Source organism: Brienomyrus brachyistius, chromosome 3 (genome assembly GCF_023856365.1).
Source record: "Brienomyrus brachyistius isolate T26 chromosome 3, BBRACH_0.4, whole genome shotgun sequence".
NCBI lineage: Eukaryota > Metazoa > Chordata > Actinopteri > Osteoglossiformes > Mormyridae > Brienomyrus > Brienomyrus brachyistius.
The window spans coordinates 30,985,790-30,998,721 of NC_064535.1; the positions used below are offsets into that span (position 1 = coordinate 30,985,790).

A 12,932-nucleotide genomic window follows, 5' to 3' on the forward strand; every position below is an offset into this window, starting at 1 on the left:
ACAGTAATTTTAAGCATAAACCACAAAAAAATTCGAGTAGCTATGACTGAAATGGTAGGTTAGATGTAGCTGAAAATAATACATTAACAATCATTTAATAAAACAAATTTGTTACTAATGTTTCCATTCGAAACTTCTCATACAAATTTATACTGGGCAATCAATTATCAAAATTAGCTATATTTTATTTACGGTTTACTCCAGGAACACCTTAAATAGATAATTAAACCACATGTAAACAAAGAAATTCTGCACTCATTAACATTTTAAACATTTATTCTGCTCATATACAGTGAGATATGCAAACAATACATCAGGGCTCTTCCAATCTGGCCCAGAATTCCAAATCCAGGCATTGTTTTCTGTTCCTCCAGGCAGTTAGTTTAATAATTATTGATTCTGATTGGCCACAGTGTCACGATCGGTACCGGTGAACAGGTGATCGCACGGGCAGGCAACAGGCAGGAAGCAAGCAAGGCAGGCGGAATCGGGGAAAACGGGGATTTATTAGTGATACAGGGCTCGGAGACATCAGACATCGACGAACATCAATGACGGACAAGGGACACAGGCAAGACTTGGACTCAAATAGACAGGACAGATCAAAATAACTAGACACAGCTGGGTACGATCAGGGAAACACACGTGGATAATCAGGGGGGGCGTGGCACACACGAGGATCGTACGAGCCAGATATGACACACAGAGGCTTCACACCTGACTCGCAGGTAAAGGAAGTCTGGAAAATCAGCAATGCTCAGCCCTAGAGGACCATGATTTGAATAGTCCTGCTCTACACATTCATTAGACAAGGCCACCTTCTTCCTTAGCCCTACAGTATGTTGTAGCTCTGTTGCTCAAACCTATTTTGTGGGAATGGACCAGATGGGCTAGCTTTCACTCCCCATACACATCAATCTGCCTTTTGCACCCATTTACAAGGTCTAGTTATTATATATACTGCAACATCTATTTCTCCCAGCCCTAATGGAAACCAGCTTCAGTTAATTGCACGATAGTGCAGTAACTTCGATTGATTAGACAAATTATTTCAGAGTTTTATAGTAAACGGCTCTTCTGCATCTGCTCATTTAATAAGAATAGGCAATGCTAGTTACAGCTGCCAATCCACGGATACAGGCAGGCACTATGGCAAGCTGTTTTTACCTTTAGCTAGACTAGCCGTTTGGCATTGTAGATATGCGCAATATTCTGATTCTGTTGATAAACTTGATGGCTATGTGGTTTAATTAAATGTTACAACGGCTTGCTATATCACACTTCATCCATGCATTCTATCAAATGCATCATTCAAAGTAAACAGCAGCCACTTTATACACACCTCGGACACGGATAAATCTCATGAAAACATTTTTTGCACAGTGTTTAAAAAAGAATAAATTGCACATTTACATCGAGTTTTGGGAAGCTGTATTAACCGTGGGCTAGTTGGGCAGTTTGGTTATTGAAACAGACAAAGTAAGGCTGAATCTAACATCAAGACTTGCCCAATGTAGGAGGTAGTTAACGTGCTAACATTCGATAACACGGCTGTGACACTATTCAGAAAATTACACACTATAAAGATGTGTATGCACGAAGACATGGTCATTATTAATTAAATGACAATATTAACTTTTCCTGCTTACCAAAATTTGCAAGTATTCTTCAAAGTGGATTCGTCGCTGTGCTTCTTTGGCCACCCATTGCCATATGAAAAGGCGGACTGCCGTGAGGACTTTCATCGTTAATGGCGTCCAGTTCATGACATTTATCAAAACTTACTCAATTTCATACGTTGTAGAGGAAGATGAAAAATAACGATTTGGAATTACTAAGATATTTAGAGATTTTATTAAGGTAGTATAACTTTTTATTATTGTGATATTTACAAAGCCACTGAATTATTTTTTAGAGTCTGGGCTAGTTCTATAATACAACTTCAAAATGTGCTTTCTGTTGGGGTCTTATATGTTTGACATATATTTGATATTAAGGATGGACCAGCTTTTGGGTTCTTAAGCAAAGGTCCCATGCTCTGCAGGATTGAAGAACAAGATGTGGTGGTGTTTTGGGGACAGGACCCTTTAATGCCTCCAGAGGCTCTTTGCAGGCAGGTAGCTGATTTTGGTTTCGTGAATGATCTTCCCTGTCCTGATTTTGTTTTATCTTACATCAAGGCTAAAGGGTTACCTCCAGTTGTACACCCAGTCAGCTAAGTTAATGGGTGACTCACTCCACAGTAGAGGGCAAATGCGTTATTTACCGAATTAACAAAGGCCGTTAGTGGCAACTTCTGTAAAGAGAACCTGTATTAATAGAACATTTTAAATGCTTTATTCATCCCAATGGTGCCTTGTCCAGGCATTTATTTTTTTGTTTTACTGTTAGCAGTAGCAAACTTTATGCGAGTTCTAATGTACTAGATGGAGGTTTGTTATCATTAGGGCTTATATCCCATCAAAGGGCGCTGGTCTCATGGGGTCTTGTCTGTAGTGCCTATGTGTGATTGGACAATCATAAAGCTCACACTCATTCTGCTCTCCGGCCTCAGAAAATACATCTTTATTGGAGTTGGAGAGAGATGGATTTTTTTTTTTGCGAAGTACGGTACAATCATATTCACATTTGATGATCCATGTTTATCATATCTGGTATTCTGTGAATGCTGTTTACATGGTAAATACAGGGAAATATTGTCTGAATTTGGGTATATCTCTGGTCCATGAAGTGCTTGAAGTGCATTAAGCTCCAGATGAACCTTGAGTGACCTGGGCGACCATCTGGCACCAGATATAACACACACATGATTCTCTCACTTAGGGGAGCTTGACCAGTGCTTCTCCAGCTTCCCGGCTCCTAACAGTCCTCCTAGTGATGTACCACTCGCATTCACTTCATCTTTTACTTTTTAATGCCCGGGTTAGCGTCAGAAAGTGGATTTATTGCTTTTTAGAACTTTTTGCATTTTAACTGAATATGTTCCCATGTGGCTGTTTGAGGATACAGTCTCACAGCTGCTGGAGCCCTCTCTGCCAGAACACTCTCCTCCTACCTCATAGTTCCTCAACTTACTGAGGATACCGAATAACAAAGGTGTTCTCACAAGCGTTCCCATTTTCCAGAGAGTGATCACTACGATGCTTTCTGCCATCATGTATGATAAACTGGCAGCATAGCACGAGTGAAACGATCCTGGGGGAGGGGGGGTGGGTTCCTCTGGGGTGTCATTCTGGTAGCTTGCCTCATCTGCAGTATTGTGGTGCAGTGGGCCTTGCACAATTGCGTGAATACGAGGAGCCTGCTATGGTAGGTGTTTGCTGCTGAAGTTGAACTGCGTTACTCCCAAGTGTCTCTGATGGAGGGCTAAGGTTTAGACATTAGGTTTAGATGGTATGCTTTCTTTTGTAACTCTTAAAAGGGTATTGAGACCACCACTGGAAACACTGCAGGGTATCATTTGTGTGTATATATGCTAAATGTTCAGTCTGTTTCTATTCAAAACAGGGATTTCGCATAAAGAATGATTAAATCATCACGTAGGTGATGCTTGACCCAAATCAGCCACTGGACCCACTAGCATACCTGGGGTGTCCCCAGTCTGTTTCCATAGTGACTGGCACACACAGGGGCGAGGTACACCCTGTCATATTCCTCTGGGCACCAAGCATTCCTGGGGTGCATCAAGTCACTGGGAGCCATCTGCTCTTTCGGGCTTTGACACATCTTTTAAAAAAAAAAAAAAAAGAGTCATTGTTTAATACCATTGCTTTTATTTGCCGTTAAGTGTGACATCATTTTTTAGGCTATGTGATCTCATTGTTTCTGCTTGGTATTCTGCGATATCATTTGTAGGGTGTGGTTTGTATTTGGAATTGCGTATGACAGGAGTGTCCAACTCCCCTGTGGTGCGTTTGGTTCAGAGACATTAATCCCACCATATGTGTGGTCTGACTGTTACCCATATCTGTGTAATTGTTGTTGAATTAAAAACTTTGTTACAGTTAAGGGAAAAATTCATTATATGCATAGCAGTAGACAGAGCTCAGTGGAGCCCAGCTCTGCATCCTTATGTCTGTATCGCACCTTGCCGGAGTACAATTCCACATTTTTATTGTTAACCCCATTCTCTTAATGTCACAGAATTCAAAGATTCTAAGCAAATGATTTAATAAAATGTCAGTTTTGTTCATTTTTTATTTTACTAATGCTAATTTTCTGTTTTCCTTAGTGAGTGAGATATTCCTACATGAAGCCTATTTTCTGTTCCGTGATTTTACATTTTGACTTATTTCAGTTATCGTACTGCTGTCAGAACTTATGGAGTCTTGAATATGTTTGTCATGCATGTGTAATATGTTTAAAACCATCCATTAGTAACTAGGTATTTTAATGCATTTTCAAGAGATATCAATATGCACGAATATGACTTGAATCAATTTTGATGCATTTTTAAGTTCCACTTGCATGGTATAATATATACTTAAAAAAGTCGTATTTAACCGTACAATGTGCACAATAATCATATCAAATAAAAATAACTTTTTAATCTATTTTTTATTTTATATTGCTTAAAAGTGGTAAAACAGCATGCCAACATACTGCCTCTTTAAGATTGCGATCATAAAAACATATGATAACTAATGTACAGTCATTTATTCACTCTACCAGACAGGACTCCCCCCTCCTCTCAAATTCTGATTTGACCCCTGATTACATGGTATACAAATAGACAACAGTATTATAATAAATCCGCGTCAATAGAGACTCATTTTCTCCTGTATAATTCCTCCACTGCTACACTCTGAAATTTTATGTCAGTTAACTAGTATAAAACGTCTCACAGCAACCTGCCCGTGGGGTCAAGGTGAATTTGCCATGTTTGAATGAAAACATGGTTTGCTCCTTCCATCTCAATTGCGAACAGACATAAGCTTCTGAATTTGCAGAGCACCTGAAACTGACCTTCTCATCTCTCAGACATTGATAAAAGTCACTCGCTGTAGACTTTTGTGTATGTCACTCTTTTCCCCCCTCTCTCCTGTAACATTGTGCTATGAATGGTGTTCAGCCAACATCATCATTGTAAGAAAATGGACATACCTGCCACAGTGATGTTGGTACATCCCTGCTCTACTACCTCAGCATCTCCACTCTGAAAGGGAACACACTGTCACAGATCCTTCACAGACTCACTGAGATGTGTATCAGTGTCTTGTGTCTTCCTTATTTGGGATTTCAAAATGCACTGATATGGATGATGTCCTTGGTTTTCTTTGGTGCCATAATTCATTATTATTGTGTTAATTGTGGTGGTTCTTTGTTTACAGTACAGTGGCTGGGCTGTTTGTTATAGCCATCAGTATCGGTACTACATTATAACGCCAGTTGCCCTGTAGAGCTCAGTACTGTCAATGTAGCTACTTGTGTAGTTATGCCTGGTTTTACCCATCTAGCCTGCATTTGGCCCGGTAGAGGTTCAGCAGCTCATAGCCATTGGTTCTTACTCCACTGGGTTTTTCTCCCTCCATGTTGGTTACCGAGAGTCGGCTGGTGTTTCTGTTTAGAGGACTTTTCATGAATGCCATGGATAGATGTTCTGTTATGATGATGATTATGATGATGATGATGAAAACCCTTTATTGCTGTTGCAATACACCATGTCACTAGTCACAAGTACCAGCGAAAAACTGGCCATCAACCGACCATACATATACACAAACATCACAGTAGGGGGTAGACCGGTCGGGAGACAGGGGAAGAGAGAAGAAAAGAAACAGAATAACATGAGGAGAGAGGAGGAGAATAAAAAAACAGCCCCCAGACTGTACTCCAGTGGGGAGGACATTGTAGGAACCGAAAAAAAAACACCTCAGCAACATAAACACCTGGTCATTACACCTTACAACATAAAAATGACACGACTTGCAACGGGTGGGGGAAATGGGGAGGTGGAGGTAGTCCAGCATAGACAGACAGCCATCCGGTCCTGCAGCCATGGAGGCGTTGGTCACAGACCCGCCTGTTCACGCTGGGGTATGAAGCGGCGAAGGCGTTATCAGTTCCACGTTGGAGCGTCTGGCATTTCCTGGCTCACTGGGTGTCTGGTGCCTGTACTGCCAATGAGGTACAGGTGTAATTTGCAAATACAGGACATGTAACATTTGAGTGTGTGTTTGTGTGTTGTAGCGTCTGTGTGTTTTCTGGCAGCTTAATGACATTATGTCTGTTCTGTTCAGGCCTGGCAACTGTCCTGTATCCGTTTCTACAGCTACCAGAATTGTGAAATATTAAGCTTGATCCTCTAAAGTCAGCTTAAATGCTGCTGGTCTCCCAGACCTGGCGGCTTTAAGTAAAAAGTAAACTGACTCTACCCAAAGATAAGCTGCTTCCATTTTTCTCGAAATCTGGTCAGTCTATATAATAACAAAATTCCTTTTCCCCCTTAAGTGTCTTGCACTGTCGTAACAGATTTGGATCATGGTCACACTGGATGGGGCCGTTTTTCCTAAATGCTTAAGCAGAGAATGGGAAAGGAGCACACTGGCCGGGACTGTGGATCATAGTTTTTACTGTGATTTTATTTAATGAATATTCCCAGTAAAAAGGCATTTTGGATATACAGATCCCTTTTCAAGCACCTCTGTTGCCATATTTCAATTTTATTCAGTCATTAGTAGCTTGATCAGCAGGTAACATAACCCCTTTAATATAAAATTACTCAATACAGTTAATTGGTGACATTTTTCTGAGTTTATTTATATCTGCGTTTGACTAGCTTCCAGTTTAAAAATCGGTAGCATGCCTGTATTATTTTAGTTTCACTGTGTTACAATAGTTTCACTGTGAATGTACTGGGTTACACAGTGTGGGGGAATGAGAAGGTGAGTTTCATTATTAAAGAGGACAGGGTATGTGAAGGCGTTTACATCAAATGTGTGAAATCTATGGAATGAGTATTCCATATAGTTTGTAGCTTTAGCTGAGAAGTTATTACATTCAAAATAAAATCCAAGCCAAGATAGCACAAATATGCTAAAATCTGCAGAGAGAGTAGGTATCTCAGAAGTCAATATCTTATTACTGTCAGTAATCTCTGAAGCCTCCGAACCATAAATGGTAAATATTTTCTGCTCAACTCAGTTCTGCTCTGCAGCTTTTGATCACCTTAGGGTTTCATGGGCTACATGGCAGGTTCTGTGAAGTCTGACCTGCAGAATGCTCTCTCAAGACCACAGTGTCCTTGTTTATCGTGTGATTTAATGGAGTGTTTTCAAAAGAAGCCTCGATGTCAAAGTGTATGAGTGGGTGGAACTCTTACTTGAGGTTCTCCTCTTGCCCTGGGTTTCACTCTGCTGGGTAGAGCTCACAAGACTATCCTGTCTAGTTGGAGGATGGTGCCTATTCCAGAAGGTTGGTCAGGGTTTCTGGTTTGATGGGGGACTGAACAGTTACACTGCAAAGATGATTTAAATGCCTTTGTGATCCCTAGACCATATGGAAATATTCCAGGTATAGAGCAGGGTTTTTCAAACAGACCCGGAGATGAGAAGATTCACCTCACCTCTCCAAATTCTGTCAGCTGTGTATGTTTCTTTTATTTTTCCCCATTGTCAACGGTGCCATGTTTCCCTCCAGAATGGATAGCAGCAGAGCATTTTATTTTTTCTGCTGCTCTTTTTCCCTGTTCTCTCTAAGTGTCCAGAATAATGATTTCTGAATGTAAAAGAGTCCCTTAATTGGTCTGCTTTGCATTTTATCTCCATGGATATTTTCTTTACACTCCTACCTCATGAAAGCTGAATTGTTTCATTTCTAACCCGATGGAGACAGTATTACAGAAACGCCCCTTGCCTCCTACCAGGTTGTGCTAAAGTACTTATTTTGAGAAACAAAAACAGACAAAGCTTTCATTGGCCATATTAGAGTGGCAGGGGTCTGTGGGAGGTGGAGTTTAAAGATCCCCTGAAGGGTAAGGAGTTCTGCATGTGCATCTGCTAATTAAGAGCCATTCAATTTGCCTTACTTTCAGATAACAGGAATTGTAGGAGTTAGTAGTACGTGGGAACAGCTTAACAATACCAGTAAATATCTCATCAGCTTAGAGAGGCTGACATGTTATGCCTAATGAGGCCTGGCTGGCAAACATTCTGTAAGCTCAAAGAGGTTAACATATACCTACCAACAATCCTGTTCTTCACAGGTTTCTCCCGTATTTCCTGCACCCTCCCATTTTGTTGTTTGTCCCAGGAAACTCCAAATTTACATAACCCTCAAACTGACATTACTGAAGTTGCCAGATCATCTATGAAACACAAACTAGTCATATAATCCATACATGACATACAATTTCAACCCATCTGTCACTGCAACCCACAACCCAATTCAAGAGCCGTGTGCAGCTGCTCTCTGGACAGGCCGACAGGCCAGCTGAATGCTGAATGAATTAGCTTGCTGGTGTTAAATTGTCAGGGCAGTATGGCATACCACCAAAAAAGTCTGATTCTTTATTTATTTACATATCTGGATTTATTTGCTTGTTTGTTTGCTTCTTTCCTTCTCTCTTTACATCTACCTCCTTGTGAGGCTAGGCCAGCAAACGTCCCATAACCTCAGAAAGACTAATGGTCACTACTTAGTGAGGCTAGGCCTAGTACCAACACTGTAGAAGTGAGTATATATAAATGTTACGTTGCCATTGGTAACCTGGAAGTGAGTGTTCCTTGATCTCAGTCTAAGGAAGGCGGTCTGTCCTGCTGCTCTCCTAAAGCATGCTCCTCTTGGACACAAGGGCAGATGTGGCCTCCAGGTCTGCTATAGAAGTAGCCTGTTTCTTCCAGTCCGTATCCTAGGTTTTTTGCCTTCTGCTCTCAGCGTCTCTCTGAATAAGAACACCTAGCTCCCCCCCCCCCCCGTAGTTCTGAAATACTGTGAATAGGGAGTCTTGGCTTGGTACTCCCCTATGCTTATTCTACTGTAATCTTTCCTGAGATGGATGTTCACTTCTGGGCCTGGAGAGGTGTAGCTTTTCAAACCGGCCTATGCCCAGGGTCAGCTGAAGTTCAGACAGTAATTTCTGAAAGGATGGTCTTCAGCAGCAGTAGGGGGCTAAATATATTGCTTTACCACCAAGCACCCTGGTGATTTGCTGCTGAACAGTACACACTGTATCCCAATGCCGAGGCTTCTTCTGATCTCTGTCACGCCATGGGAGACGACAGTGTGCCTGGGCTGACCCTACTGTCTGAACAAAGAGAGATGTTAAAAATTAACAGCTCTTATATAGTCAGCTCTTATATAAATAGCCTTAAATATGTTGTAGGGCAGACTGATCATGAAACCAGTGTTTCAGCTTCAACTTTGAGGTGATTTATAGGTTTTTTGTTGTCACTAATTGCCTACTTGATTTGACTTGGTCTTCAGACATGATTGCTGCATATTGAAGCCTAAAGGCTGATTCATTAATCTCTGCACTCGTACTAGCGGATGTATCTGCTCGAAAGTTTGATGTGCTTCTCATCATTGTGCGCCGCGGGCGAACGCCTGCTGCACTTCAAATTTGTGTCCACGCAGCGGTGAACACACAGATCTGCACATGACCGATTCTTTGTGGTTCACAATCATTACCGACGAGTGTTGGGATAGGTCACTGCGAACCCTACAGACTATTTACAAGGTAATAAAACAGTTACATACATGTAAATGCCTGTGTATGGGAATGCAGACTTGTCTCAAATTGAAAATCTCACACCAGCCACCTGACCGAAGTTGGCAACCCTGTGAGCTGGTTCTCTGAATTTCTAAAACGCAGAGAAACTTCTGGTGGAGGTTGGTGGGAGGGCCCACATTGCCAACGGAAAATTTTATTAATAAAAATATAAATACGACACGTTGGGTGCATGTGCAAAATATGCAGCTTGACCAGAGAACTATGGACAATTCCATGTATGCATAAGCACAGTATATAGACGAGTGCTGCGCATGTGCGGAGAAGTATGCAACAGCCTTAACCCTCCTGTGGTGTAGTAACGAGTTAGGAACTTAACCTCACTTGCACTATGCGCTGATATACACATGAACAAAGCTCTACACGCTAATCTCCCCCATCTTCATATGCGACTGCACACACAATAAGGATGCCACACGTTAATGTGAATTAAAATTTGAGGCATTCTTTCTACAAGGGACATTAAATATTGCTCTGTTTTAATGGGATGAACGTTAACTAGTGCATTTAAAGATAAATGACATCCTAAAATTTGATTGCCATCACCACACAACCAGTTAACTGGATGTCAGACATGCACTGTTACATAATTCGTTCACGTTATAAAGGAAATTTGTTTTATTTGGCTTATATTTTCATTTATAGTTGTTTACTGAACTTTCCAGTGCTTAACAAGAATAAAAAATCTGCAGTTTATTAAATAAATGGAAGAATGCTTAATAAACATGTGGTGTGCAAAAACTTTTGACTAATAGTGTATCACACACGCGCACACACACTTGTAATTGTTCATTTCTTTGGGGGAAACTCTAACCCCAACATCACAACCATATCCCCTACTATGCCCAAACCCTAAGTATAAGAAAGCAAACTGGTTTGAGATCTTTGGCGTTTTTGTTCTTTTCATTGCATTTCATGAATCATTGTAGGCACCTGAAAATGGTCCCCACCACATCAACATAACAATTTTTTATCACATTGTGGGGGATATTTGGTCCCCACAATATAATATAAACATAATCCATGCATACACACACACTCTGCAGTCACAGATTTTTAAAAATCTAATTCCCCTTCTGGGGACCGAAAAAATGGTCTATCTAGAGCACACACACACAGTACCATGCACAAGTCCTCCCCTCTTAATCAAGCCAGCTGTCAGGATTAGAGGAAATGTCACACAGCTATAAGCCTATAGGTTTCATGTTTCATAACTTAAGTAAACTCAGCTGAATACAAACATCTATGAAAGGATATCCAATGGCAGTCTGGCTCCCATTTAACCCTTCATAGTTCATAGAACCAAAGACTGTTCTACCAGGCTCTTCAGAAGTTTTGTTTTTGTATGTACCAGAGTGTCCATTCATTAATGCAGCTGAACACCCCAAGAATCTTCAGGGCCTTCTTATCTGAGTCACTGGGGATGACTGTGGCTTTCAAAAGAAAAACAGTCAGCTCAAGTGTTCGGATTGAGGATAAGCAACCCTCTGTTTTCGAGAATTCCATACAGCCAAGCTGAAGATTCACAGCAGGTAGAACAACATTTACAGATCCATTCTTGTAACTGGTTCCTTTCACTAGAGAGACCCTGATGTATCAGTCTTGAGTTTCCCAAGTCGGTTATGCTTTAGTGAAGTGTGTAGCTTATCCTCAAACGTTAATGTAAATGGGACCATCTACAGTATCTATGACATTCCACTCTCTCTTTGAGGTTTTCTCTGATGGCAGGCTCTGGTCCCAGTGGCACACTGTGCCTCATAAGTGATGGTGATGATAGCGATGACGGTTCCTGTCCTCTGTTCATCATTCTTCATTGTAAGCTTCTGGAAGATTCCATATGGCTGCTTTTACATGCCCTCTCCACCCTTCATTCATCTTAATGAGGGCCAGTGATAAATGTCTGGAATTAACCTTTACTCTTTGGGGAGCCAGACTTATTTATGAATAGCCCACTCTCACTGACCTACTTTGATCTGTCCTCCATGCTTTTTGTTTAATGTATGTGTAAATAGGAGAAACAAGGGGTCACTGGAGGTCAGACTATTTGCATTTTGTTGCTGGATGTTCACTTTTTTACTCACAGGGCACCTTTCAGCTTTCCCACTGTGTTCCAGGATAAGTAATATGCAGAAATGGACCCGATCAACAGTCATTGCTTCTCCTTTTTGAAGTGGACCACTAAATATGAGTGATTTGCTGAATCCCTGTCCCACATGATGGTTGTGTCACCTATGTTGACGACAGTTTCAGACATGAATTTGTACCATTTCTTAGGCCCTTGTCCACCTAGCCCACTGCAGATTGAGGCCACCTTGTTGTGTCACTTCAAGTTGTTGTTATTGTTATTATTATTTGACGCCAGGGTGTACCACATGTTTTCTGACAGGATAACCTTGCTGTTTTTTTTTGCAACAGATGAACTATTGGAGTAACTATCTGTTTGTATGTCTTATATGTTTTTGAATCATTTGTAGAACCAACCATTTTCTTGTCTGCTGTTTCTTTAAGGGACTGTACACTATTGTATTAGTTCTACTGATATATGTTTTTTTCCCTTCCCTCTTGAGTTTAGCTATCAAGTTAGGAATGTAAAGTAAGTTAAACTTCATCTTGACCCGCATAATCAAATCTAGTGTACACTGTGAGTCACATCATCATGGTCGGCCCCTTTTACGGCTCCGACATCATTGCTTTACTGGGCCCTTGTAACAGTCATAGGTCAGCAGATGCGTGCCTGGTTTGTTTTGTGTTTAAATATGCTGTGAGAAAAGGAAACTGCAAAACTCCATCAGAGACAGCAGAATAAACACTGGCGGTTCCGCTAATCCTCCTCTGTCCCCCTGGGATAGGTAAGAGAGGGTGGATGGCTTAAGTGTAGATGTGCAGAAAGACATTTCAACAGCCTGTAAATACATCATAATTTCTGTATTGGAACAGGGTTATATCTAGTTTGAAAAATGATAAATGGGCTTGAATATATACCACCGAATGTGGTAGGTGAGGTGTATGTCACACTCCACTGTGCAGAGGCACAGATATGCCATTAAGTTGCAAGTAAAATTCCTTAAGGGTCTTCCTCGTTGGAATTTGAAATAAAACTTTAGTGTTTTGTATGGTGTATTAGTTAGAGGATTCTTTAGTCCCATTTGGTGCTTTATGGGACCTGATGCATTTGTGGCATAGTGGAATGTCCCCGTTTCTACGT

At 41.0% G+C, this 12,932-nt stretch overlaps 1 protein-coding gene across 5 annotated transcripts in view; it reads left to right on the forward strand.

Moving 5' to 3' along the window:
* The window catches only part of LOC125738038 (protein O-mannosyl-transferase TMTC2-like), a 108,851-nt gene that overhangs the window by 45,185 nt on the left and 50,734 nt on the right, over positions 1-12,932 (forward strand). The window lies entirely within an intron of this gene.